The sequence below is a fragment of the Palaemon carinicauda genome, chromosome 36 (genome assembly GCF_036898095.1).
Source record: "Palaemon carinicauda isolate YSFRI2023 chromosome 36, ASM3689809v2, whole genome shotgun sequence".
Lineage (NCBI taxonomy): Eukaryota > Metazoa > Arthropoda > Malacostraca > Decapoda > Palaemonidae > Palaemon > Palaemon carinicauda.
In genome coordinates this window covers 40,002,217-40,029,425 of record NC_090760.1, presented here as the reverse complement: position 1 = coordinate 40,029,425, position 27,209 = coordinate 40,002,217, and the positions used below count along the sequence as shown (strand labels likewise).

Sequence of the window (27,209 nt, the reverse complement as noted above, 5' to 3'; positions counted from 1 at the left end):
AGTTTACTAGACGTAGGTAATAAATTTCATAATATCTTTATTTCAATTATATTGCAATTATTTTGTCTTCCTGCTTACATTACTTCAGTCGTATGACAGTAACTACCATAACAACAAGAACGAGTGAGCCAATCAGAACTCGCCACTTTTAAGCTCTCAATAACAAATATGAAGTAATGCATGTTTCCTTCTTGTCTGAAACAGTTATACTTCGTCAGTGCCCTCTGCAGCAGTCAAGACTGTCAAGGTCCCATAGCTCACGTACAGAACACTCGCAGACTCTCTGGTTTAAGAGAGTTGACAGAAAGAAGTGATATTTTTCATTCCCTGTGAGGTAGGCTAAACTTAGTCGCTTTTCTTTTGTTTTCTCTGTCGGTGTGTCACTTATCCCTGTAAGAGAATTGAATTTCATACTAGGGAAATCCGCATCTTCTGGTTCAAGTCTGTAGCGTATGTGTTTATTTTTTTTTTTTTTACTTTGACGTCATTAAACACTTGTTTATTGATTCACGTGACTAAATCATTTTTTTTCCTTAGTTAGCTTTAAATGTGATTACTAAAGCAATTGACTTCCATTTTAAGATTTTCCTAATGAATCCACTGAAATCGACTCGTTGTTTAAGGAGCCAAGCCAAAAGTGGACTACTTTTTACAATTCTCAGTTTTGAAACTATCAGGAGTGCTGATCTAAATCCCAGATCAAATCTTTATTTGTTTTGATAATTTGCCTATTTCGTGATGTGGGAATTACCCTCACAAGATGCACCTTACAGAGGACAAAGAGTATGCGAGTTACATTTGTAGTTATCAAGAAATATTAAAAAGGTCTCAATATTATGATAGATATACGTGACGCGAAAAATAGAAAAGGAAAAAGAGGAGATGGTATTGTAAAGGTAATATAATTAGATCTCTCAGTAATTTCAGTTTTTCTAATATTTGGAAGTTGTTCTCGAGTCCCCAGTTCACTATCCTGCTCCTAAACATGTAAGTGACGTGATTCTGTAGCGACTGTTACAATAGAACTGGTAGGCTAGACTTTAGATTCCGTCTTTTGACTAGGAAAACTTAGCATCAACGCACCTTTGTGGGTTTAAAGGTCACTCATGAATGGCAGAGGCAAGGGACAGTGACATTGATCTAGCAATTAGGATAATGCCCTAGAGATTGACCTTATATTACAGGATCAGCGCCCAAGCCCCCTCTCCACCCAAGCTAGAACCAGGGAGGGCCAGGCAATGGCTGCTGATGACTCAACAGATAGATCTATTGTCTCCCCCAAAACCCTAAACCTTAGCTCACAAGGATGGTAAGGTTGCAGACACTAAAGTCATGAACGAGTCTGAGCAGGACTCGAACCTCCGTCTGGTAAACGCCAGGCAGAGACGTTACCAATCAGGCCACAACAACTCCAACATTATTGTTGTGGTTATGTCTCAGGGATCTCCCAATTGAGAATAAGATATGAAGACAGAGATATTCCCAACCATTAATACTATTATTAATAATTACAAAACACTTTGTAATGGAATAGCACCTTGCAAATGGATAAAACAAAAAAAAACTTAAACTCAAAACCAACTCATTAAGATTTAATCGAAGTATTTTCCAGTTAGATTGCTTGTAACATTTATGACATGAATGTTTTCCAGATTCTGAGAGAAAAGTTAATAGAAAGTTCTATGGAATAGATGCATATCAAGGAATCTTGTTTTCAAAATTGAAGAGGAAGAATCACTGTTTGATTTCAGTTTTTTCCCAGATCCTAAAAACTTTTCTTAAACAGAAGCAGAAGATTGGATTTTATCGGTGTCTTCCCATCCAGAAGGTATAACCCTAAAACGAATGTTTCATCAAATTAACTTCATATAGTCTAGATGGCTACTCTATAGTGGTAATCATTTAAACTGACCACAATGAAAGGGTTTTGCCTTTAATAGATCAATGGTGTAAAGACCAGGCTTAACTTAATGTTGTCTAAATTTTGGTTAGTAATTTAACAATGAATGAAAAGGGATAATGCTAGTCGAAAAAACAAGCGAGAAGAAGTAATCCAACACATCCCATTCGATACAGGCTATTGCTATTATTACAGAGTTATTATTATTATTATTATTATTATTATTATTATTATTATTATTATTATTATTGTTGTTGTTTTTATTATTACTAGCTAGGCTACAACCCTAGTTGGAAAAGCAAGATGCTATAAGCCCAAGGGCTCCAACAGGGAAAAGTAGCCCAGTGAGGAAAGGAAACAAGGAAAAATTAAATATTTTAAGAACAACAACACCACCACCAAAATAAATATTTTCTATATAAACTATAAAAACTTTAACACAACAAGAGGAAGAGAAATGAGATAGAATAGTGTGCCAGAGTATACTTCAAGCAAGAGAACTCTAACCCAAGAGAGTGGAAAACCGTTACAGAGGCTATGGCCCTACCCAACACTAGAGAACAATGGTTTGATTTTGGAGTGTTCTTCTCCTAGAAGAGCTGCTTACCATAGCTAAAGAGTTAACAAAATATAATAAATTGATTCGCAAGAAAAGAATATAGCTGTCGATGGTTCCCAGCTATTTGTCCGGTAGGAGTAACTTTTTTCATTGCTTTAGTAATCTACCTCAGGACTAGCTATGGTCCCCATTTCGAGGATTCTACTAGCAAACAGCTAGCAATGCAGAAATCAGTGCAACTAGCTCGCAGATAACTAAGCTCTGTAAAAATGGAATCTGGGGTTGTAAGCTCAGACTCTAGACACCTGGAAAACCTGGAATGTGGATCAAATGATAGGTATTCAAAATCCAGTCATAAAGTACTTTCTGGAATACGACCATATATATGATAATTAACATTAACAATAATGTAATTTTAAAATGAGATTATCCTTCATACCTTTTACAATATTGATGATTTCTAAGTGACCATTCAAAGGGAGAGGTAGAAATAAACTTGTAAATAGAAAAAAAAAATTAAAACCAACCCATTTGACACCGAAAAAATGCCTTCAGTGTCATTAATATTAGCATTAAATTTCTAGCAATATCTTCTTTTGGGATAACTTTGATATTGTGAATCATCAAAATTGAATTTTTTAGAAAATTCAATTAGAAATACGGTGAGTTTAGTTCGTTGCCTGCACCGATTTTCTGTCACCATTCTCTCCTAATGTCACAGACTACGGATCTATTTTAGTGTTGTTTTATGTGATATTCCGTCAATATTTTCTCTCGGAAATTCGAGTTCTTTAGAAAATTCCCCTTTTCACGAGCTGCTTCTGCTTAGTAAGATCATAAGGTCGCTAGTTTTTTTTTTCATGTTTATAAAGTATTAATGCAATTCTGTGACGTAATCTTTCGCCACGAAATCGGAAAGAGAATTTTTGTAGAATTTAACTACAACTGTTTTGAGATCCAGAAATTTGAAAATCAATTTGAATATTCTTTAATAAGAGTAATTTCAATAATTATGGATATCATACATCAGCTTTTGTAGTGGCAGAGTTTCTTGAATATTGATAGTAATCGAGGAAGCTTGCAAGTAAAGTTTAGATTATTTCTGTAGGGATATGACTTTAATACAACTGTTACCCGTCAAAATTATCTTATTTAATTTTTTCTATTAACCATTACAAGTAACTTATCCATTTTCTTTTACTTCAAAGATTTTAATCAGTAACTAAGCTATTTTAAATGCCACCTAAATAAGTTTAGGGTATATGGTATCATACTGTTCTCATAAGTTTTTACATTTAGCATTTTACTCATAGGTATTATGAACGTTACATATTTTTCTTAATTTTACTATAATTGAAAAATTTAAATGACATACGATTTTATACTTATCACCTTATCTCCAAACAAAAGAACTATGTTTTAGCCTATCCAGGGTATTTTGAAAATCAATGTTGTTTTTGACGCAAATTACTTTATCAACTGACTCATTATGTTAATACAAAGCTCATTTGATCTCTGTCAAATTAATTTTAAATGAAATTTAGTAGATAAAAGTGATGGTATCTCAAATTACTCCACATGAGAACAGTTTGAATAATGTTTCAAATAGATCAGGAACTGACACATTTTAGCTGCAGGATTTGCTGTACAGGGGTATATATTACGGTACTTGTAAAATATATACGTAATTATCATAATTCCTTGCATTGCAACAATATGAAATAGAAAATTAAAATGAAATGACGACCTTCTGATTGAACAATCGTATCACTTGATATCGTAAGCTATATTTTCTGTTTTGTTGATAAAACATAAAAAAACAATATTTATGTCATCTAGCCTAATAGCTACATTATTCAGACCAACCCATTTTTGAAACCATAGGCCTAGTTTTAATTCTAACTATGCTTTACATTCATATATCCCATACCATATCATGCAATGCGTAATTCAAGGTATCAGTAAATTCTAGGTCTTAAGTTCCCCTTCATAAGGTCCAATACCACAGCTTTTTAGAAATTTAATTCCATCTGTAACTAAATTAGGGTTGCTGTGACCTTACTGGTAACGTCCCTGACTGGTGATTGCCAGACGAGGGTTCAAATCCCGCTCAAACTAGTTAGTTTCTTTGGTCGTTGCAGCCTCACCATCCTTGTGAGCTAAGGATGGAGGGGTTTGATGGAGCCTATAGGATTATCTGCTGAGTCATTAGCAGCCACTGCCTGGCCCTCCTTGGTCCTAGCTTGGTTGGAGAGGGGGCTTGGGCTCCGATCATATGTATATATGGTCAGTCTCTAGGACATTGTCCTTCTTGATAGGGGAATGTGACTGTCTTTTGCCTCTCCCATTCATGAGTGGCCTTTAAACCTTTAAATCTTCAATCAAATAGTTGAATAAGTGGAATTTCAGAAGTTCCAACTTGGTGCAAATGATTTTCAGTTGATACAAGTCTTGTCTCTTTCTTTATAAGATACTGGCCTGTTTGATCGTTTAACTTATCTTAGCGTATTTGTCTTGTTTCTCTTTTGTTGTTTATTCTATACTTTTCCATTTCTTTTCGGCACGAGCCTGCTTCTCTTACCAATGTCCTTAGGATTTCCAAATAGGATTGTAGCTTGTCTGCTTTTGATAATAATAATAACAACTAGCTGTTGATGCCTTTATATGTTCTTGTGTTTTTGTTGGTTACTTACTATCTTTTTATCATCTTTAGATTAATTTGTGTTGATCAAAATGAATTAATATGGTCTTTTTATGGATGAATAATCCTTCTTTGGTATGTTCACACTTTAGATGATTAAAAATAATACCAATAATAATAATTTCACAGGAATTTATCGAGTTCTTCAAATTACATGTTGGAGAATGTTAATATTTTTATTGATCGTCTGGAAAAAAAATGACTAGATTTAGTTTTTGTTTCTCTCTGAATTTGATATTTAATTTTGAAGATAGTTTTGAGGAAACTTTCTATCCTCCAGAACGTCTCTGTTCCAAACAGTTGGAGGAGTGAAGTGCTACTTCTTTAAAACACTTTAAATGAGAACGATTAGCTTTTTATAATATAGGTTTAATTAAATCTCGTTGGAAATCATTCAACAACTATTATATGAATCATTAAGTTTTCTATAAACAAGTTAAACTTTTCAATTGAGAGATTTTGCCTCTACCATACATAAGCAAGTGCAAATATGGTGTAAAACAAATTAATCATTATGATTAATCTACGATGAAGCAGTCTATAGTAGAATATAAAACTGAAAGTGTTCTAAAAAGACGATTAAGAAAAATCTTTATGACAAGCACGATATCACTTGATGTCAGGAGAATCGTTAGACAGTATTTTAATGATAGATACAAATGCCCATGTAATTCTGTTACCACAGGCCTATTTCCACGTTATCATATGTAGTCAAAAGTCTGGTTGAATAAACCTTTACATATCATCATCATCATCATCATCATCATCGGCCGTAACTAGTCCACTGCAAGACAAAGGCCTCAGACATGTTCTTCCACTCCCGTCTGTTCATGGCCTTTCTGTGCTAGTTTATACCTGCAAATTTTCTTATCTCGTCAATCAATCGTCTTCTCTTCCTTCCTACTCTTCTTTTGCAATCTCTAGGAACTCGCTCTGTTATTCTTAATGTTCATCTGTTATCTGTCATTTTCTTTTTTCTTACTCTGATGAAAATACATAAAAACAGTGTTTTTCCTTTATTGGTTACTGTATATTGTCCTTGCGTTCATATTGTCTTTGTAGTAATATTATTTCCATCATATTTTCTTTGTTTATATTGTTTTGAAAATTATATTCTTTTCGAAATTATAATTGTTTGATGGTTGTGATAATTTCCCAGCCATGCTGTCTTCGTGGTTACATTGTCTTAACGATTTCAGTGTCTTCTTATCTATAATGGATACGCTGAGAAATTTTCTTCATTATTATATTTTTCTTTGTCTTTTTTGGCTTTTTGTCCTTCCTCTGTTTCCAAGATCTGTTATCAGTGAAAGACCGTTTTCAACCTCTTTGTTTTTGAATTTGTATGACGCTATTGGGTTTCATTTTATTCATTTTCCTTTATTTGGTATTTTGTCAATTTTCTTTAGACTTGAGCTGTCCCTCCTGATGTTCCAATCTAATTCCCCCGTCCCCCACCCCACCCCCATTTTTTTGTTGGTACTTGAAAGTTTTTGAAAAATCCCTGGTGGGTCAAATTCATTAGGAAAGACCATTTTGGAGTTATTGTACAATATTTGGTAGTTATTAATTTCCCGTAGGCTATAGCAGAGAGAGAGAGAGAGAGAGAGAGAGAGAGAGAGAGAGAGAGAGAGAGAGAGAGAGAGAGAGAGAGAGAGAGAGAGAGAGAGAGAGAGAGAATTTTGATATCCCAATGATACGAAGACACCAACTGCTTGACTGATAAGTTAAGAATATCTATCGAGATTTTAATAGGTCTATAACAAAGAAATTCGTAGGCCTGCTCATTTCAGTTCAGGTTATTTGACTTAAAAACTGTCCGTGGCCCCATATGGTCACCAATAACTATTCTTAAGTCACCGTTTTATCCTAATTTCCTGCAAGTACCCGTTGTTATTCCTTTCTAATAAGATTTTTTTTTTTTTTTTTTTTTTTGTATTATGAGCAGTGGAACTATTTTTTTAAAGCTATTTAAAAAAAACCGTAACTATTTTACATTGTAATTATAGGTATACTTTAAGCTAATACATTAATACATTCTTTAGATAAATTTAGCATCTTTGACATTGCCTCATAGTTACCAATACTTCTAAACAAATAACTCCCGTCCGTTGCAATTTAATTATAAAAATCGTTGATGATGATAAAATCAACAAAAGAAATAATAATAGATTAATAATAAGGAATATTCTGACCCCAACATAATAATTTTCAAGTTATTCTTAATTTATATCATTATAGTGTTTATTGTCAAGAAACCATTGCTTTATCCTTTTTCTGTGCTCATTGGAAGCCCCAGAGGGCGTTTCTCTTCTTTTCTCTCGGGAGTTCAAGACAAATCACAGCAAACGTTCCCCCTTTGTTTTTCTTATCCTGTGTTCGCAAGGAATATAGTAATGGTTCTTGCATCATTTTCCCAACAGATCTAACAACGTGGAAAACTTGTTAGTATTCAGGTACCATTTCCGCATTGAAAAATTAGTTAATATTATTATTCTTATTATTTGCTAAGCTACAACTCTAGTTGGAAAAGCAGGATACTATAAGCCCAAGGGCTCCAACAAGGGAAAATAGCCCAGTGAGGAAATGAAATAAGGGAAAACTGCATAGTTGTTTCCGTTGAACAATGAATTCCGTTGATATTGCATTGTGGCATGTGTAGATGTACTCATAGGGACATGTAATAGTTACATAATTATATTTCTAATTGCATTGATGTGGCTCTAGAATGTATATAAATGTAACATATTGAGCTATATAGAAAATTAGTTACTTTAAACATCTAATCATCGGTTGTTTTGACCACTCGGATTCAAAGCATTTCGAGAACCACTAATCAAAATAAATCATGAACGTCTACTTTTTCCTAAACGACCAGTTCTTTTGACAGTACACCGAAAGGATTATTGCTAAAATTGTCCAGATTTGATAATTAATTACTTATTTTCATTATATACAGTTTAGTTTTAACGACAACTTTTACGTTTAGATAACTCTACATTGAAATATAATTCAGTATAAGCTCTTCATGTGTCTAAATTGTGATTTCTTTATTGCTATTAAGTCACTCATTTCTGCGCCGATTTGTTTACGCACACAGGGGAAACCGACAATATTACCAGGTTAGCCAGAATATCTTGAGTCGCCGGAAACAAATTTTGATGATACACAGAAAGAATTGAAGGATTTCACCCTGTTGCCGATATCAATTTAGTCATTCAACTTTTATGGAGATTTAGATGGATTTTTCAAAAGCTTCGTAGACATTTCAAAACTTTAGTTCCTTTTTAGATTCTTTAAGATCCTTGGGATCAACAATAAACGTTCACTAATGACGTCATACACACTGATCTCAAAAAGATACTAGAAGGTGTATTCCGTTTCATAACTTTCATTATTATCATCTGCCATGACAGTTTAGGTACCAAGAAAGATCGTATTTCTCGGATAGGAAACGCTGGATTTCCCTTTATGAAAGTAAGTTTAACCTAAACTAGTGTTTTAAGATAGTTCTTTGTTTTTCTGTTACAACCATTTGTATACCTGTTGACATTGCAGACGTGTGTGTGTATGCTATCTGAATGTGTCTTATCTATATGGGCTATACTATAGTATATGTATACACAAATGTATATACAATATAAACTACTTATAGGTACGTTTATGCATTAAGGAGTATAATTTTATGTATATTTATGTATATGTCGATATGTGGAAATAAATGTATTTCATTATGCTGATGCACATTTACTTATATATATATACATATATGTATATATATATGTATATATATATATATATATATATATATATATATATATATATATACATATATGTATATATATATATGTATATATATATATATATACATATATGTATATATATATATGTATATATATATATATATATATATATATATATATATATATATATATATATGTATATATATATATATATATATATATATATATATATATATATATGTGTATATATATACATATATATATATATATATATATATATATACATATATATATATATATATATATATATATATATATATTGTGGAGAATTTTTTATTGTTATGTTTTGAGTGGGAACTTAGTCCGGGAAAGTCTCCTTATAACAGTTACATAAAGTTCAACAGGGGAGGATATGAGCACTTACTCTCGGGGCACAAACACCCTGCTAATTCTTTACTGTCACAATTCACAAACCATCGCTCTTAAATACAAAAGGGAAATTTACTGTCCAGAGGCCGGAGAACTCCACACGTAGAAATATCAATAATTTATGGCCTACTCTAGCTTTGTCAGGTCTATAGTCATCTCATTCTCAGGCTCTGTTCCGGCTCCGTCCCAGCTACCCCAATGAGATGCTGGACAGGTATTTTACGTTAATGTAATCAGACAAAATCCAAAATGGGAGCAGTGATGTAAAGTAGTTTAAAAGTTTAAAGATAAGGATCTTTACCTTCGAAGCAAATATATTAATGCAAAGTTCCTCGCTGTTACAACCTATACTTACTTAGGTTTACTCGTTAAATATTGGGTACTTTGTCCCATGATCAACTATTCATTTCACACATTAAAATAAATGAGGGAGCAAAAATACTAAAGAGGTTTAATTAACCTAATATTGATTTATTCACAAATTTACATCAAAGAAACGGACATCTTAACAAAGACAAAATGGAATCATAAAAATGCAATTCAAAATGATGAAAATTAGTTAGTTAGACACGTGGTCTGCAATAATAAAAAATCGAAATGGGGTCGGACACGTGGCCCATGTGACCCAGAGACTGTGTTAGTCTCCAAGCAAGAAATAATAATGGAAAAATATTTACACACAATCCCACCGCACACAGTCCGAATAGTGTAAAAGCCAGGTTCCCTATCAAGTTAAAATTAGTCTAAGCTAAGAAAAAAATGGGGGAAAACTAAATGGCCATTGATGTAGTACCTGCACTCCTTTGAGATTAGTCCTATGCCCGTGATAGCTGTTGACCTGGTTGCACTTTGCACTTTGCACTCTTGCCTGGCCCACCCCAAAAATTCTCACGTTGGCTACAACTATGGTATACCAGGGTCCTCTTCTTCTCAATCTCTCCGACCGGCAGCAATCTTTTGCGAGTCGAGTTTTGGGAGAGAGGGGGGGGGGGTGAGCCAGAGGTGCACGGGATCACTAACCAAGCAGGTCAGTCGTCCAGGGCGGCTTCTGATTGAATGGGGTCGACGCTAAGGTCGAAGAGATCACCTGGCTTCACCTTTCCAGACAGGTGAGGAGCATGGTGCGCACGGTACTTCATTGGGGGTGCCATATCGGGACTTCAGGACAGGGCAATATATTGTTGTAAGGAGTGCAGAGGAGGCAGGATTTTGTACTAAATACTTAGAGAAATCTTGCTGCTCTAAGGGAGTTTATATATACAACAATCCTACCTATTCTGGCTTGCTAAAATCTAATATTTAAAATGATTAATTAGCAATGGACTGGTGCGATGGGCATACATCTTAAAATTAACAAACCTTAATTGGTATTGAGAAATATAAGATGCATTAATTCAGCAGTATTGGGATTTATATAAAAAATGCAGTTTAGGAATTTAATCTCGACCCACGTAGTTTAAGGAAAGAACCAACATACGCCGTGGTTACACTAAGACCATCTGTTGTGCGTATCTACGCTGTGACGTCACGAGCATGGCGTGCACCACTGTCAACAAGTTTAGGTTTAAATTAGTCCTCCCTATATTTCGTTAAAGAAAATTGAATGTAAAAGGGAATTTTTAAGGGGTAGCTATAGTATTAGTATAAGAGAGCTAAAAATACGATTGAAAGAAGAAGAGTGAAGAAAATTCTTCACATATATATATATATACATATATATACACACACACATATATATATATATATATATATATATATGTATATATATATGTATATATATATATATATATATATATATATATATATATATATATATATATATATATATGTACGGATAGGTTGTTTATACAGTATGTTATTCTGAATTAATCTATGAATTCTAATGCATTAACGTTTGTGTGTATCATACATATGTATTTAAACTCAGAAGTAAGGAACATTTATACATTTAAATGCATATATACTCATATCCATTAATACATGCACGCCAGTGGGTGTATTCATCAGTGTATGCATTTATATACATAAGAATAGAATGTTTGTTTAAGTTATCTTTCTATTTACTGTTTCTGTTCATCCCCAGTACATATCCTCCGTCAGATAACGAAAATTCCCTTTTTTTTTTGTCAAATATTTTTGCAAAGTAATCTTCTCTCTGCTGTTTCTTATTATATTTTCTGTTTGGGGGAATCTCATCCTCATTTATTTTAGTCTTTATCAATTCCTCTTTCTGTTGAGTTTCTTTGCAGGTTTGATGGTAATTTAAACTTTCTCCAACTTCGAGTTTCCATGGTATAGGCCTAAGTTCAATGCTTATTCTTTCATTTATAATTTCTTCCTTTATAATTTCTGCCTTCAATTTAAGTTTGATCTGCCTATCCTGGTATTCCTAGATGTAAGTTCTTTGTAGTACTACGGACTGCATATTTACAAAGATATAGTGTTTTAAATTTTGTTTCTATCAACTTTGAGTCTATGCAATGAAGATTACGATAATGGAGGCTACATATTTGGTTACAGTCCAATAAGCATCACATTAAGATTCGACTTGTTACGAAAGTAAGTAGTTTTGTCATAGAAAATTTGTGTAGAATTCAATCGAATATTCAGTAGAGAGAGAGAGAGAGAGAGAGAGAGAGAGAGAGAGAGAGAGAGAGAGAGAGAGAGAGAGAGAGAGAGAGAGAGCGTGCGTATTTTGTCTATAAGAAAAAAGTAATTTTTTTCCTACGTTCCGGTTTCATTGTATATTATTACATCTCAATGTATCCTAGTATTCCAACTACTTTTTCTTATAGGAAAAATTACGCTCCCTTCGAAAATAACACTCGTTCCCGTCGCAAATGAATAGTTACAGAAATATATATACATCTATATCCGTCGATAATGGGGGACCCCCAGTGGGAACTCGGGGTTTTGGGTGGGGAAAACATACTGGGGAACCGATATATAACCGTAATTCAGTCCTTTTCTTCTCTATACATTTCTTTCTGGTATTTATTATAACCGTAGAAAAAGACAAATCAGTATACCTGGATATATTTGGGAGGAGCCGTTTCAAAGGTTATTTCTTGTAGTAATACAGTAACCAGTGCTGCCAACGCCTGATGTAGATTAAATGTTAGAATTCCATACCTGATGTAGATCAAATGTTAGCGTTTCATGCTAACATTAGCACCCATTTGTTCGTTTGTTCGTTCGCCCCACCTTCCGTCCTTCGCTTATATAACCCCCCTTCGCAGGAGTTTCTCTCCATTATTACTCTTTTTATTACCGTATTATTTTCTCATTTTATATTCCCATTCAATATAATTTATCATACATTCCATTTTACCTTCCTATATTGGGTTTATTTGTTTTGTTATTTCCTTTCCCATTTGTACGTACGTTCGTTTCATCAGTTTCCGATCTGCGCATATATCCCTCCCCCCTGCGCAGGAGTTTCTACTCCCCCTTTTACTCTTTTTATTAGTGTTATTTTCTCATTTTTTATTCCCATTCAATATTATTTATCATTCATTCCATTTTCCCTTCCTATATTGGTTTTATTTGTTGAGTTATTTCTTTATCCCTTCCCGGTTTCACATAAATACTTACCCTGGACTAGTTTTTTTATCCAGTTAATTCTCGGTATGATCTCCTCATTTTATATTCCCATTCACTATTATTTACCGTTCATTCCATTTTATCTTCCTATATTGTTTGTATTTATTTTTGTTGGTTAGTTCCTTTTCTCTCCTCTGTGTCTTATAAAACTTTTCTTTGGTCTAGTTTCCGTATTTAGTTCATTCATGTTTTCCCTCTTTTGTTCGTTGTTTTTCCCTTAACCAATCATCACTCTAGGCCTATTCAGATATCTCCCTACCCCCCCTTCCTTTATCTCTGTATGCGCTGTTTTCCGACCCATTGTTCCCCTGCCTTTCCCGTTTTAACCTTTGACCTAGTTACTCGTCCTTCGTTACTAGTGCGTTTTTTTTCCCGTATTTTGAGATGGAACATATTATAGAAACTTGTACCGGTTGCAGCATTCCGTATCTAAAAGCAGTGGCTCAATTCCATGGTGATTTTGTTGATAATTCAGGTTATGTTGACCATTTTCTTAAATCTCACAATGTTATTCCTCAACGTCGTGCGCTTTTGTCTCTTCCTTCCAAGTCCAGCAAGTTTCGACGTTTCCTTCATAAAAGTAAGTCATTCCTCAATAGTCATTATCCGTGTTTTGTGACCGGGGTACTTCTAGGCAAGGTTAGGTGGGTTTGTTAGGTTCTGTGGCCTTTCTGTACTTTTTATATATTTCGTACCAGTTATATGGAGAAATTATTGAATATATCTGAGGAGATATTTAGCAGTTCTAGCTCTAGTAATGCCATCGTGTCGTTGGTAGTTCTGTGTACCATTCGTCTCCGTTGGTAGTACTGTGTATCAAGGTAAGTCATTCCCCCATTCTTATTATATGTGTTTTGTGACCGGGGTACTTCTAGGCAAGGTTAGGTGGGTTTGTTAGGTTCTGTGGCCTTTTGGTACTCTTTATTTATTGTGTAATAGTTTTATGGTAGTATTATTTAGTTTTCGTATGGAAAAATTTATTTCTACCTCTAGTATAGACATCATGCCGTTGGTAACATTGTGTACCATTCGTCATCGTTGGTAGTTCTGTCAACCATTGGTAACGTTGCTAATGTTATCGTCCCCTACATCTGTTGTTTATATATTTTAACTCAGTATATATGTCCACAGTGTTAATATTTATATGGTTCATTTGTATTGTATTTCATTGTGTGATTTCGTACAGGAAATATATGATTTCCTATAGTAGATATCGTGATTTAACTGGTTTTCTCATTCATTTCATCCGTAATAACATCAACCAATTCGTCAACTTATAACTAACCGAATTGGTTGATCTGTTTGTTTGCGATTGAAATGGTCATCAAAATCGGTTAAATCTCGTTATTTGCTATAGGAAATCATATATTTCTTGTGCGTAGTCACACGATGTAATAATATACAAAATTACCGCTGTAAACTCTTATTAATATTGTACTAATATGAGCAAATATGATACAAAATATAAAAGTTCCATTATTCGTTAGCTGAGAATATATGGTAGATAGCGTGTTTTCCTTTTACATTAGTTAGGCATAGATACTGTAAGATAACATTTTTTTAAAGTTTATCATTATTTCGTTTTCTTCTATAGTTTCAAAACATTTGAAAGATAACTATTCTAGATTGGGATAACACGCTCTTAAATATTATACATATTTTGCAGTAAAATTACAGTAAAAATTTAATTAGATGTATATCGTCAATATAACTATTTGGTAGAAATAACAGTATATCATGAAATGAAGGGGGAAATTATCTTTGATTAGCTTTGCAAAGTTTATATCTTTTGAAAAAAAAAAAAAATGTTTGAGTAATTTCAAATGTTTTTTTTTTTTTTTTCCTTAAACGTGTATGCATGATACACGCATAAGTTTTATTTCAATCAGTGAATATTTCAAAATACACATTCAAATAATGTCTGTACGTATATCCTTACATAAATACTCCCATATGAATCTAAATAGGTCACTGTGTGACGTACTTTAGCACAAACAGAAGCTTGGTAAACGCTAATTTACATGTGATTATATTCGTGTATAGACGAATTAATGCGTGTAAACACATGCATGTAGTTGGAAGCTCATATGAATGCACACACACACACACACACACACACACACACACACAGCTATTAGTAAGCAAACTTCTTTATTATATGTTTGCATGAATATTTGTGTAAAATTGTACGTATGAATATATCATTCTGTATATATAATTGTCACGTGTATAAACAGTATGTATGCATGTATTTAGTATAGTGTTCGGTATATACTTGCACATGAATTTTGAAATACGTATGTGGGTACAAATGCATACATGCATTCACACGTGTATGTAAATGTCTATGTAGTATATGTGTATATGCTCTTACCAATAAGGTTTTGTGAAATAAATATTAATCAATGTAATCGTCTATACAGTATTATCAATAGTGAATATATTTAAATTACGTACTTGCATGTACATGAAAATACATTTACATGATAATGGATATATGTACCTAAACTATGCATTTATGTATACATGTATAATGAATATGGGTGTATGTTAATACGAATTACTTAATATCTACCAGATTCTGTTTAGATATGAATGGAGTTGTATCAAAGGCAGTTTCGACGACTATTTTAACAAACATTGTCAATCAAACTAATCATGTGGCATTAAGAGTCTTACGTTTATTGGTTGTTCGTTCTTACTTTTAACATCGAAAGTAGGCCTACTTTTAAACGAATAATATAGATGATATTGTTCTCGGTGCTTGTAAACATAGAGTAGAGAGATAGAAAAAAATAGTGGCTAATCATATTGCCTTCGTATAATAACAAATCAATCTTTAAATTAGGAAGAATTTATCTAAATCGTCTGACTTTTATTTGTCCTATTTTTCTAATTTTATGATGTACGCCAGCAGTCTTACGCCTCTAAGCTTTCCCCATAGAACACATGTGTGTATTGTGTGTGTTTGCACATCCAATTTACAGTACATACGTGATAACATTCTGTAGTTTTTTGCTTTTTTAACTTGATGACACCAGTACACAAAATTGCAGTTATCAGTATTTTCTTTATTATTGCTATTGCCATTATTGTCAACATTTTCTTAATTTGCATCATATTTTCACAGACCAAGATTAATTTATTACTCAGCAAGGACGTAAAAGGGAAGAATTCAAACCATAGATGGCGTTGCCTCTTCTCCAAGAATCCTTGTTCTGTAGCACGACACTTCAGTTTTCTTGAATCCTTGGATTTTCCAAAGTCAAGGTTTGAAAATTTTCCGGAAAGCGGGACAGTTCCGCAGACTGCGAGGGGTTAGAAGCATGATCTTCATGAGCATATTTGGACAGGTAAGTCTTTTCGGGTCATGGTTTTGAAATCATCATGGTTTGCTTGGAAATAGCAGCAGCAGCCAGTATTAGTAAAATTTGAAAATTCAAAGCCATTGTTGGCATTGATTTTGTGTCATTTCATAGTGTGGAAACCACCCATCTTTTTTTATCGATGGTGGCTTGCTTGTAGTAAATTAAAAGAACATCCGGCCAGTGTAATAAATCGAATTGAATCAGTTTCCACCAGAAATATAAGAATTTTCATGATATAATTTGAAAAATGTATGGTTAAAGCGGCCATGGTAAGAATGTTAACATATTGCTTCAACAATGTGTTTTCATAGTTTTATCAATATTTTGAAATGGTCCTTTTTTTAGTAATTTTTAGGAAGGACAGGATTTGACGTAAGAAACTTTTTCCAGATATTTGGTCAATGTAATCTAATAGTTTACAGTTAGGGAGTCTTTACTTCTAGCTATTTTCAAAGTATCACCAATATTCTAAAATGGCCCTTTCATCCTTTTGAATTAAATGCCAAAGTGCAGTTAGTATTATAATTGAATGCTTACGGTTAGGGATTATGACTGATTTGCATAAATCCAGGTTAATTACTGTTAGCATTTTGGTAATTAATTTACTTAGTTGTAAAAGCTTGACAAACGTGATTCTTGTGACGTATAAGATACCAAAAAGCCCTAAACGATTGATTATTGTGCAAAATGTTTAGTTACTTGTTAAATTAATATATTATACAATACTTATACTTAGCAGAGAATTTGAGTTAATGCTCAATGATAAACTGAACTATTTTCTTAGTTTGATATATAGTATAAAATCTGTTCGAGGATTTTGTTTCTCTCAACATTTCATTCAAGGTGGTTTTACAGATTTTTTTAAATTTTAAGTTTTATTCACGATTATAGTTTTAATGAGGTCAAGACTCAAGCATTTGATACTGATTTTCCCTTTCTCCTTAGGTTAGAACTGGCCAAACTGCCTCCCAACAACGATGGCGCTAAATCTGTCCAATGGACGATTAAAGTTTCTGGTTACTTTATCCATCGTGCTGTTCACCAAGAGCTCTTGATGGAAGGTAGTGGTGAAGGAGGACACTTACAACAGTGAGACGATACAAGGCCTTTCAGGAACGTTACTCCATGCAGTTAATCACAACTCTTAACATCTTCCCAGAAGAACTGATTGTGTAATGTCCAGTGAATCTGACGGGTATGTTCACAAATTACTTGGTAGGAAAGGTTCATTTTTCAGTGAATAAGTCAAATTTCCTTAAGGGAATCAGATTCCATCCTTTATGATTAAATAGGTTTTGTTTCCAAGGAGGGACAATTTAATTTATATGTACAGAGGGTCCTCAACTTAAAAACTAATAGCTTCTAAGAAGCTGCTTGTAAATTACATAATAAATCAAATTTTAAACTTTTGATCAACGGTATCCCGAGTAGGCCTAACCAAACTCCATGCCTACTATTTTTAGCAGTAAAGTCATCAAATGAGATCAGGTTATTTCAAATGACGTTTTGCTTAATCATTAGATTATATAGTTTTTTCCTTCGGTATTTCTTTATATTACAGTATACAAAGGTTTGGTACAATGAGAATTTATTTCAGTTGATTTATTTGTATCAACGAATGTTTCAAGTAAAGGACTTTCTGTATAGGAAATTTTTTCGCAGTCATTATCAAGTTTTCTTTAAAGATTTCAATTTCTTTAGTCACAGCAGTTTACCAACGGGGTTACTTTTTTAAGTCTGTGAAGTTTGCCCTTTTATTTAAGAAAAGTTCGTTCTGTAAGATTGCCTTAAATAGTTTTCAAGTTAGTGATTTTTTTCCTTTTATTAGTTAGTCTGTTCAGTAAGATTACCTCAAATAGTTTTAGTCAGTGAAGTTTGCCCCTTTTATTAGGAAGATTATGTTCAGTAAGATTACCTCAAATAGTTTTCAAGTCGATGGCCCCTTTTATTAGGAAAAGTCTTTCCAGTAAGATTACCTCAGTTTTCAAGTCAGTGAAGTTTACCCCTTTTATTAGTAAAAGTGTGTTCAGTAAGATTACCTCAAATAGTTTTCAAGTCAGTGAAGTTTGCCCCAAAGGTTGATGAGAAAGTTGGTCAAAGACTTCTTTACATATTTCAGTATATCTCAAAAGGGTAAATTTTTAAAAGTACCAATTTTATAGTATCTTTCAAAATGTGAATTATGTTGCTTGTAAATTAGTTGTCCATTAAAACTACTTTTGAATATTAAAGGCTTACTGGTGGTGTCATTAAACTAAATTTAAAAGGAAAGAAATATTGAGTTATTAAGAATAAGAATATTACTTTTCTTGAGGATCTGCTTAAGTTTATCTTAAAATGGAAGGAAAGCAAAGATTGCCACAATTTCAAGTATTCTCAATAGCTTTCTAAATGGGCAAACATTTTAAGCTAAAATTGGAAGAATGACTCCTGATTTAGTTATATAGAAGGATATTAGCTATTTAGGTTTTTGCATATGAATACTTTATTTTTAACAGCAGGGTGCAAGTTAGTGTTTATAGTGGCAGAATGGGTTTGATAGTAAGAACCAGATAGCATAAATAATGCGCTTGATAGACTTGTCAAGTTTAAACAGTAACACAATTTGTAATAAACAATTTCATATAGAGGGTAAAAAATAGGATAAATCAATAAATCTGTTTATTGTAAAAGCTGCTTTTATAAAACAATGTCAAATATGTCAAGTAAAAATTTGCTGCACTATAAAATCCCATCTTAAAACTTTTTAATTAAAATTTTGCAGATTGAGAAGTGGAACCTGCAGTTACTAAGCGAGCACTAGTAACTACTGCTGCTGTAACGAAGGTGCTATTTTAGAAGTACTACTACTGTAGCTGCAATGAAGCTTATTCAAGTAGTACTCTTTCTATGTTCTGTATTGAAGAAAAAGTATTCCTGGCTGCTGTATTGTAGTAGTAATAGTAGCTGTAATAAAGAAGAATTTCTCCTTGCTGGTGCTGCTGTGTGTTGAAGAAGTAGTACTGTACTCTTGCTGGTGCTGCTGTGTTGAAGAAGTAGTACTGTACTCTTGTTGGTGCTGCTGTGTTGAAGAAGTAGTACTGTACTCTTGTTGGTGCTGCTGTGTGTTGAAGAAGTAGTACTGTACTCTTGTTGGTGCTGCTGTGTGTTGAAGAAGTAGTACTGTACTCTTGCTGGTGCTGCTGTGTGTTGAAGAAGTAGTACTGTACTCTTGCTGGTGCTGCTGTGTGTTGAAGAAGTAGTACTGTACTCTTGCTGGTGCTGCTGTGTGTTGAAGAAGTAGTACTGTACTCTTGCTGGTGCTGCCGAAGAAGTAGTACTGTACTCTTGCTGGTGCTGCCGAAGAAGTAGTACTGTACTCTTGCTGGTGCTGCCGAAGAAGTAGTACTGTACTCTTGCTGGTGCTGCCGAAGAAGTAGTACTGTACTCTTGCTGGTGCTGCCGAAGAAGTAGTACTGTACTCTTGCTGGTGCTGCCGAAGAAGTAGTACTGTACTCTTGCTGCCGAAGAAGTAGTACTGTACTCTTGCTGGTGCTGCCGAAGAAGTAGTACTGTACTCTTGCTGGTGCTGCCGAAGAAGTAGTACTGTACTCTTGCTGGTGCTGCCGAAGAAGTAGTACTGTACTCTTGCTGGTGCTGCCGAAGAAGTAGTACTGTACTCTTGCTGGTGCTGCCGAAGAAGTAGTACTGTACTCTTGCTGGTGCTGCCGAAGAAGTAGTACTGTACTCTTGCTGGTGCTGCCGAAGAAGTAGTACTGTACTCTTGCTGGTGCTGCCGAAGAAGTAGTACTGTACTCTTGCTGGTGCTGCCGAAGAAGTAGTACTGTACTCTTGCTGGTGCTGCCGAAGAAGTAGTACTGTACTCTTGCTGGTGCTGCCGAAGAAGTAGTACTGTACTCTTGCTGGTGCTGCCGAAGAAGTAGTACTGTACTCTTGCTGGTGCTGCCGAAGAAGTAGTACTGTACTCTTGCTGGTGCTGCCGAAGAAGTAGTACTACTCTTGCTGGTGCTGCCGAAGAAGTAGTACTACTCTTGCTGGTGCTGCCGAAGAAGTAGTACTACTCTTGCTGGTGCTGTGTTGAAGAAGAAGTACTACTCTTGCTGGTGCTGTGTTGAAGAAGAAGTACTCTTGCTGGTGCTGTGTTGAAGAAGAAGTACTCTTGCTGGTGCTGCCGAAGAAGTAGTACTACTCTTGCTGGTGCTGTGTTGAAGAAGAAGTACTACTCTTGCTGGTGCTGTGTTGAAGAAGAAGTACTCTTGCTGGTGCTGTGTTGAAGAAGAAGTACTCTTGCTGGTGCTGTGTTGAAGTAGTACTATACTCTTGCTGCTGCTGTGTTGAAGTAGTACTATATACTCTTGCTGCTGCTGTATTGAAGTAGTACTACTCTTCCTGCTGCTGTATTGAAGTAGTACTTTGCTTTGAAGTACTTTGCTGCTGTATTCAAGAAGAACTCTTGCTGCTGCTGTGTTGAAGTAAGTACTACTCTTGCTGCTGCTGTGTTGAAGTAAGTACTACTCTTGCTGCTGCTGTGTTGAAGTAAGTACTCCTCTTGCTGCTGCTGTGTTGAAGTAAGTACTACTCTTGCTGCTGCTGTATTGAAGTAAGTACTACTCTTGCTGCTGCTGTATTGAAGTACTACTCTTGCTGCTGCTGTATTGAAGTACTACTCTTGCTGCTGCTGTATTGAAGTACTACTCTTGCTGCTGCTGTTTTAAAGTAGTACTACTCTTGCTGCTGCTGTTTTAAAGTAGTACTACTCTTGCTGCTGCTGTTTTAAAGTAGTACTACTCTTGCTGCTGCTGTGTTGAAGTACTACTCTTGCTGCTGCTGTGTTGAAGTACTACTCTTGCTGCTGCTGTGTTGAAGTACTACTCTTGCTGCTGCTGTGTTGAAGTACTACTCTTGCTGCTGCTGTGTTGAAGTACTACTCTTGCTGCTGCTGTGTTGAAGTACTACTCTTGCTGCTGCTGTGTTGAAGTACTACTCTTGCTGCTGCTGTGTTGAAGTACTTACTCTTGCTGCTGCTGTGTTGAAGTACTTACTCTTGCTGCTGCTGTGTTGAAGTACTACTCTTGCTGCTGCTGTGTTGAAGTACTACTCTTGCTGCTGCTGTGTTGAAGTACTACTCTTGCTGCTGCTGTGTTGAAGAAGTACTACTCTTGCTGCTGCTGTGTTGAAGAAGTACTACTCTTGCTGCTGCTGTGTTGAAGAAGTACTACTCTTGCTGCTGCTGTGTTGAAGAAGTACTACTCTTGCTGCTGCTGTGTTGAAGTACTACTCTTGCTGCTGCTGTGTTGAAGTACTACTCTTGCTGCTGCTGTGTTGAAGAAGTACTACTCTTGCTGCTGCTGTGTTGAAGAAGTACTACTCTTGCTGCTGCTGTATTGAAGTACTACTCTTGCTGCTGCTGTATTGAAGTACTACTCTTGCTGCTGCTGTATTGAAGTACTACTCTTGCTGCTGCTGTATTGAAGTACTACTCTTGCTGCTGCTGTTTTAAAGTAGTACTACTCTTGCTGCTGCTGTTTTAAAGTAGTACTACTCTTGCTGCTGTTGTGTTGAAGTACTACTCTTGCTGCTGCTGTGTTGAAGTACTACTCTTGCTGCTGCTGTGTTGAAGTACTACTCTTGCTGCTGCTGTGTTGAAGTACTACTATTGCTGCTGCTGTGTTGAAGTACTACTCTTGCTGCTGCTGTGTTGAAGTACTACTCTTGCTGCTGCTGTGTTGAAGTACTACTCTTGCTGCTGCTGTGTTGAAGTACTTACTCTTGCTGCTGCTGTGTTGAAGTACTTACTCTTGCTGCTGCTGTGTTGAAGAAGTACTACTCTTGCTGCTGCTGTGTTGAAGAAGTACTACTCTTGCTGCTGCTGTGTTGAAGAAGTACTACTCTTGCTGCTGCTGTGTTGAAGAAGTACTACTCTTGCTGCTGCTGTGTTGAAGTACTACTCTTGCTGCTGCTGTGTTGAAGTACTACTCTTGCTGCTGCTGTGTTGAAGTACTACTCTTGCTGCTGCTGTGTTGAAGAAGTACTACTCTTGCTGCTGCTGTGTTGAAGAAGTACTACTCTTGCTGCTGCTGTGTTGAAGAAGTACTACTCTTGCTGCTGCTGTGTTGAAGAAGTACTACTCTCGCTGCTGCTGTGTTGAAGTACTACTACTCTTGCTGCTGCTGTGTTGAAGAAGTACTACTCTTGCTGCTGCTGTGTTGAAGAAGTACTACTCTTGCTGCTGCTGTGTTGAAGAAGTACTACTCTTGCTGCTGCTGTATTGAAGAAGTACTACTCTTGCTGCTGTTATACTACTCTTGCTGCTGTTGTGTTGAAGAAGTACTACTCTTGCTGCTGTTGTGTTGAAGAAGTACTACTCTTGCTGCTGCTGTATTGAAGTAGTACTACTCTTGCTGCTGCTGTATTGAAGTAGTACTATAATTTCTGCTGCTGTGTTGAAGGAAGTACTACTCTTGCTGCTGCTGTGTTGAAGGAAGTACTACTCTTGCTGCTGTTGTGTTGAAGAAGTACTACTCTTGCTGCTGTTGTGTTGAAGAAGTACTACTCTTGCTGCTGCTGTGTTGAAGAAGTACTACTCTTGCTGCTGCTGTGTTGAAGTACTACTCTTGCTGCTGCTGTGTTGAAGTACTACTCTTGCTGCTGCTGTGTTGAAGAAGTACTACTCTTGCTGCTGCTGTGTTGAAGAAGTACTACTCTTGCTGCTGCTGTGTTGAAGAAGTACTACTCTTGCTGCTGCTGTGTTGAAGAAGTACTACTCTTGCTGCTGCTGTGTTGAAGAAGTACTACTCTTGCTGCTGCTGTGTTGAAGAAGTACTACTCTTGCTGCTGCTGTGTTGAAGAAGTACTACTCTTGCTGCTGCTGTGTTGAAGAAATACTACTCTTGCTGCTGCTGTGTTGAAGAAGTACTACTCTTGCTGCTGCTGTATTGAAGAAGTACTACTCTTGCTGCTACTGAATTGAAGGGGACTTGCTACTACTGCTGCTGTATTTTGCCGCGGCTGTATGAAAACGTACTCTTGCTACTGCTCTATTAAAAAGTTGCGGCTGCTGCTGTATTTTAGTAGTCTTAATCCTGGTGCAATGAAGAAATTATCTTCTACTGTAATACTTGTTTGATGTAATCTGGAAAAAAGAAGAAGAAATTATCTTCTACTGTAATACTTGTTTGATGTAATCTGGAAAAAAGAAGATTGTGAATAAATTAAATAATTTAAGTTTTCTTTCTCTGCTATTAAGAGATCCTCGATTTGTAGTCTTAAATCGAGTCTAAAAACAAAGACTAAGCCAAAATTGGTGATAGCAAGGAATGTTCATAAATTATTTTGATAAGCAGATAGGTGGTAAATCTTTAAGAAACTACATGGTATAGGTGGTAAATCTTTAAGAAACTACATGGTAATTTTATACAGTAACTTTTAAAGACACACCCTGTCAACTAAGACTGTTTCGTGGAATTTCCAACAGCGCAGATAGGTCACAGGAATTGATTTCTAGCTTTGTAGAGACACCGATTCACCCTATAACTATTAGAATAATTGTGTCTAAACTGTTTGTACACGAGAATTAATGGATAAATCTTACATAATTCCTTAATACGTTTAGAACGTTAAAAAACATTACAGAAAATTTACAGATTTAACCTTACCAAAAATTTGGAAACCATCACAAGTTTCTTTATAACTAAACTATTTTACAATAGTCTTAAGTATCTTTTTCCATACGATTTGGAAAAATACATTCCTATAACATATATTTTATCAGCCCGGATGAGAAACTAAAATTTTATGAACATTTACATTAACATATTCGTCGTTATGTATTTTTTTATAACTGAAAAATCTATTTATTGAAAATTTTCTAGAGAACGTTTGTTAATATAAAAAAATGATAGAAAAAGTTTCATGTGCAGTGGAACCAGATAAGCAGATCCTACTAAAATCTTATCAGCTGTTGCCAATACGATCTTAACTCATATATAACAGCAAAATCAAACTTTTATTAAAAATCAGTACCCGCATGTTAGACCAATACTTCAATATTATTGTCCAGTGGAAGACCACATTTCATTTCTTCTTCTAGAATTCAAGACAAAATTTGAATGTTCTAGAATTAGCTCCAAATTCTACGAGGTACTAGTTATCAGATTTAACTGCAAGGTATGTTCAAATCTTATCAGAGGCTTTTTTAATATTTAAAATGAGTCTTGAATCATAGGGTATCGCCCCTAGCGGCTCGAGTTCCATTTACTAAGGTATTCCAAGTGTCCATTCATAAACTAATATTCATATTTTTCAAAGACTTCAAAATCATCTATACCTAATTACTAATTGCACTCCAACATCGCCTACTTTTGATACACAAAATTTCGATCCTACCTTTAACGTGATACTTATAATTAAGTGCTACTTATAATTAAGTGCTACTTATAATTAAGCGCTACTTATAATTAAGCGCTACTTAAAACCTGACTAAATCTCAAGCTTAAGTTCTGTAGCTCACCCGTTACTTTCAACTTATCGAAGTTTCCCTACCCAGAGTTACCTAACAAAGTCTGCTTACATTAAATACAATGTTAAGATACATTAAGAAAGGAATTAAGGACTTACTAGTTAAATGTCTGAAAGATCAGTAATCCACGAAGTTAATGAGACTGAGGTTTGACGAGTAACTTTCCAGTGATCAGACAAATTTCATGGCTGCTCCAGGAATGGAAAACTCCCCATGACCTGGAAGAAAATGCATTTTTAATTTCCTGAACATCTGATAATACAGTACTTGCATTACGCAAGAATTTATTTAAATTTAGTAATTTTATACTTTTTTAATACCTAGATCCTTTTAAAAGTAACAAATTGCTAAGGAATTTAATAAATTTAATAAATCTCATTTTCTATACCTAGATATGTTTTAAGTAAATTGCTAAGAAATTTACTACATTTTATAAAACCAAATTTCTATACCTAGATCCCTTTTAAGTAACAAATTTGTAAGAACTTTACTAATTTTAACACTCATTTTCTATACCTAGACAATTTTATACATTTTTATTACCCAATTCCTTGCAAAGTAACAAATTGCTAAGAAATTTACTAGATTTAATAAATCTTCTATACCTAGAGCCCTTTTAGCAATATGTGGCTAAGAAATTTACTAAATTTAATACACCATTTTGTATACTTAGATCAATTTTATAAATTTTTAATACCCAATTCCTTTTAAAGTAACAAATGGCTAAGAAATTAGCTAAATTTAACATCTTATTTTCAATACCTAGATGCATTTTAAGTAACAAATAGCTAAGAAATTTACTAATTTTAATAAATCTTATTTTCTATACCTAGATCCATTTTAAGTACAGTAAATGGCTGAGAAATTTACTAAATTTAATACACCCCATTTTCTATACCTAGATCCCTTTTAAGTAACAAATGACTAAGAAAAGAACGTTTAAAAGATATTTAGTATTCTCTATACTTATATTTCTACTGTACTAACGAGCCTGGAGCCAATTAAGACTTTCAAGAAAGAGAGCATTTAAATAAACACAATTGCAACTTAGCGCATTTATTAATACCGATAAACTATTCATTTTGTACTAAAACCACCTTATAAACAGGGAATGAAAGCATTTCAAGGCAAGATTTTTTTTGTCTACAATATCATATGCAGTTTGTCAAACCGTGACGTCATTTCCAGCGGGAATTGTACAAGATTGTACCCCAATCAAGAGGCAAATTTTCAAGCGGCAAATTTTCAAGCGGCAAATTTTCAAGCTTCATAAGAATGATCGCCATTAAAATTTTCCCCTATGGCTATATGAACTGTTTCCGTTGTCCTTTACACCATAATAACCATAACAGCGAGTCATTTTAGTTTAAATTGCGTATTCTTGATTTGGAGAAGATAATTTTACGAACCTACCAGTAAATCAACATTACATAACACTACAAAAAGTTCAAGTCACATCACTAAATCTTACAAAACTTCCTATTTGTAAACCTGGAGACATTTGCATCGTGCTGAAAAACGGCTTTTGACTTTTTCTGGGTTTACAGGAAATATTCTTGACTAACTTTTACATTTTAGGGGAAAGAACATCTATTGTAAAGTAGAAATAAATTCAAAATAATCCCGAACTATTTTTCATCCCATGTCCTCACTAGCATTCATTTTAATGAGGCACAATTGCACAACTCCTATGGGTGCCCTCTTAGCTCTGAAAATTTTTTCTTACTAACCGATTGGCTAGACAAAATTCTAACAAACCAGCTAGTAGGAAACATTTCCCTGCTAAAAGGACACCCTGAGAGTTAGGCAAATGCGACTCACAAAAAAAGGATATAGTTTTCTGGCTATGAGGACTATTAGGAAAAACTCTCGATCTTTTTACATAAAACTAATAAGAGTTGTTCTGTGGGCGTCATTTATGGATATAGGCTGAGTATATTAGAGCGTCTAGATAATCAGACCACAAACGTATAACACTTTTGACTATTAAAACCTAGACCCCAATCCTTTAAATAACGGCCAAAGTTTATTTCTAAAAATTTCTTTTCTATAGAAAAAAAACTTAAAAACTTTACACATCGGACTAGTAGGTTAACACAAAGAATATCTTATCTAACAAAATTAGGAAAAACATTGGCACATGTTATAAATGAAATTAAAATAGTTTAAAATAGTAGAGACTAAACTTTGTAAAACCTAGCAACAATTTAAATCTTAAGACAACTAAATTTTAAACCTAACAGTTCGCATTAAAAATTTATGGCAAATTTACTGAAGCAAGCCTACACCTAAATCCCTGTACAGAAAACCATTTTACTTAACTTGGTTGCTGAATTCCCTCTAGTAAACCATGTGCAAATCAACCATTAACTTACAATTGAATCAATA

At 34.6% G+C, this 27,209-nt stretch overlaps 2 long non-coding RNA genes across 2 annotated transcripts in view; one reads left to right on the top strand and one right to left on the bottom strand.

Moving 5' to 3' along the window:
• Positions 1–241: 241 nt before the first annotated feature.
• LOC137628823 (uncharacterized) lies at positions 242–19,313 on the top strand. Its single transcript, XR_011041400.1, has 4 exons — positions 242–334; positions 16,066–16,288; positions 17,249–17,498; positions 19,068–19,313. It is a non-coding gene; the product is annotated as an uncharacterized lncRNA (long non-coding RNA).
• Positions 19,314–23,250: 3,937 nt separating this feature from the next.
• Positions 23,251–27,209, bottom strand: part of LOC137628414 (uncharacterized) — a 4,396-nt gene continuing 437 nt past the window's right edge. The window contains exons 2-3 of the long non-coding RNA XR_011041360.1: positions 24,920–25,039; positions 23,251–23,435 (exon numbers count right to left, since the gene is read on the bottom strand). This is a non-coding gene — a long non-coding RNA (uncharacterized lncRNA). The remainder of the gene's footprint in view (positions 23,436–24,919; positions 25,040–27,209) is intronic.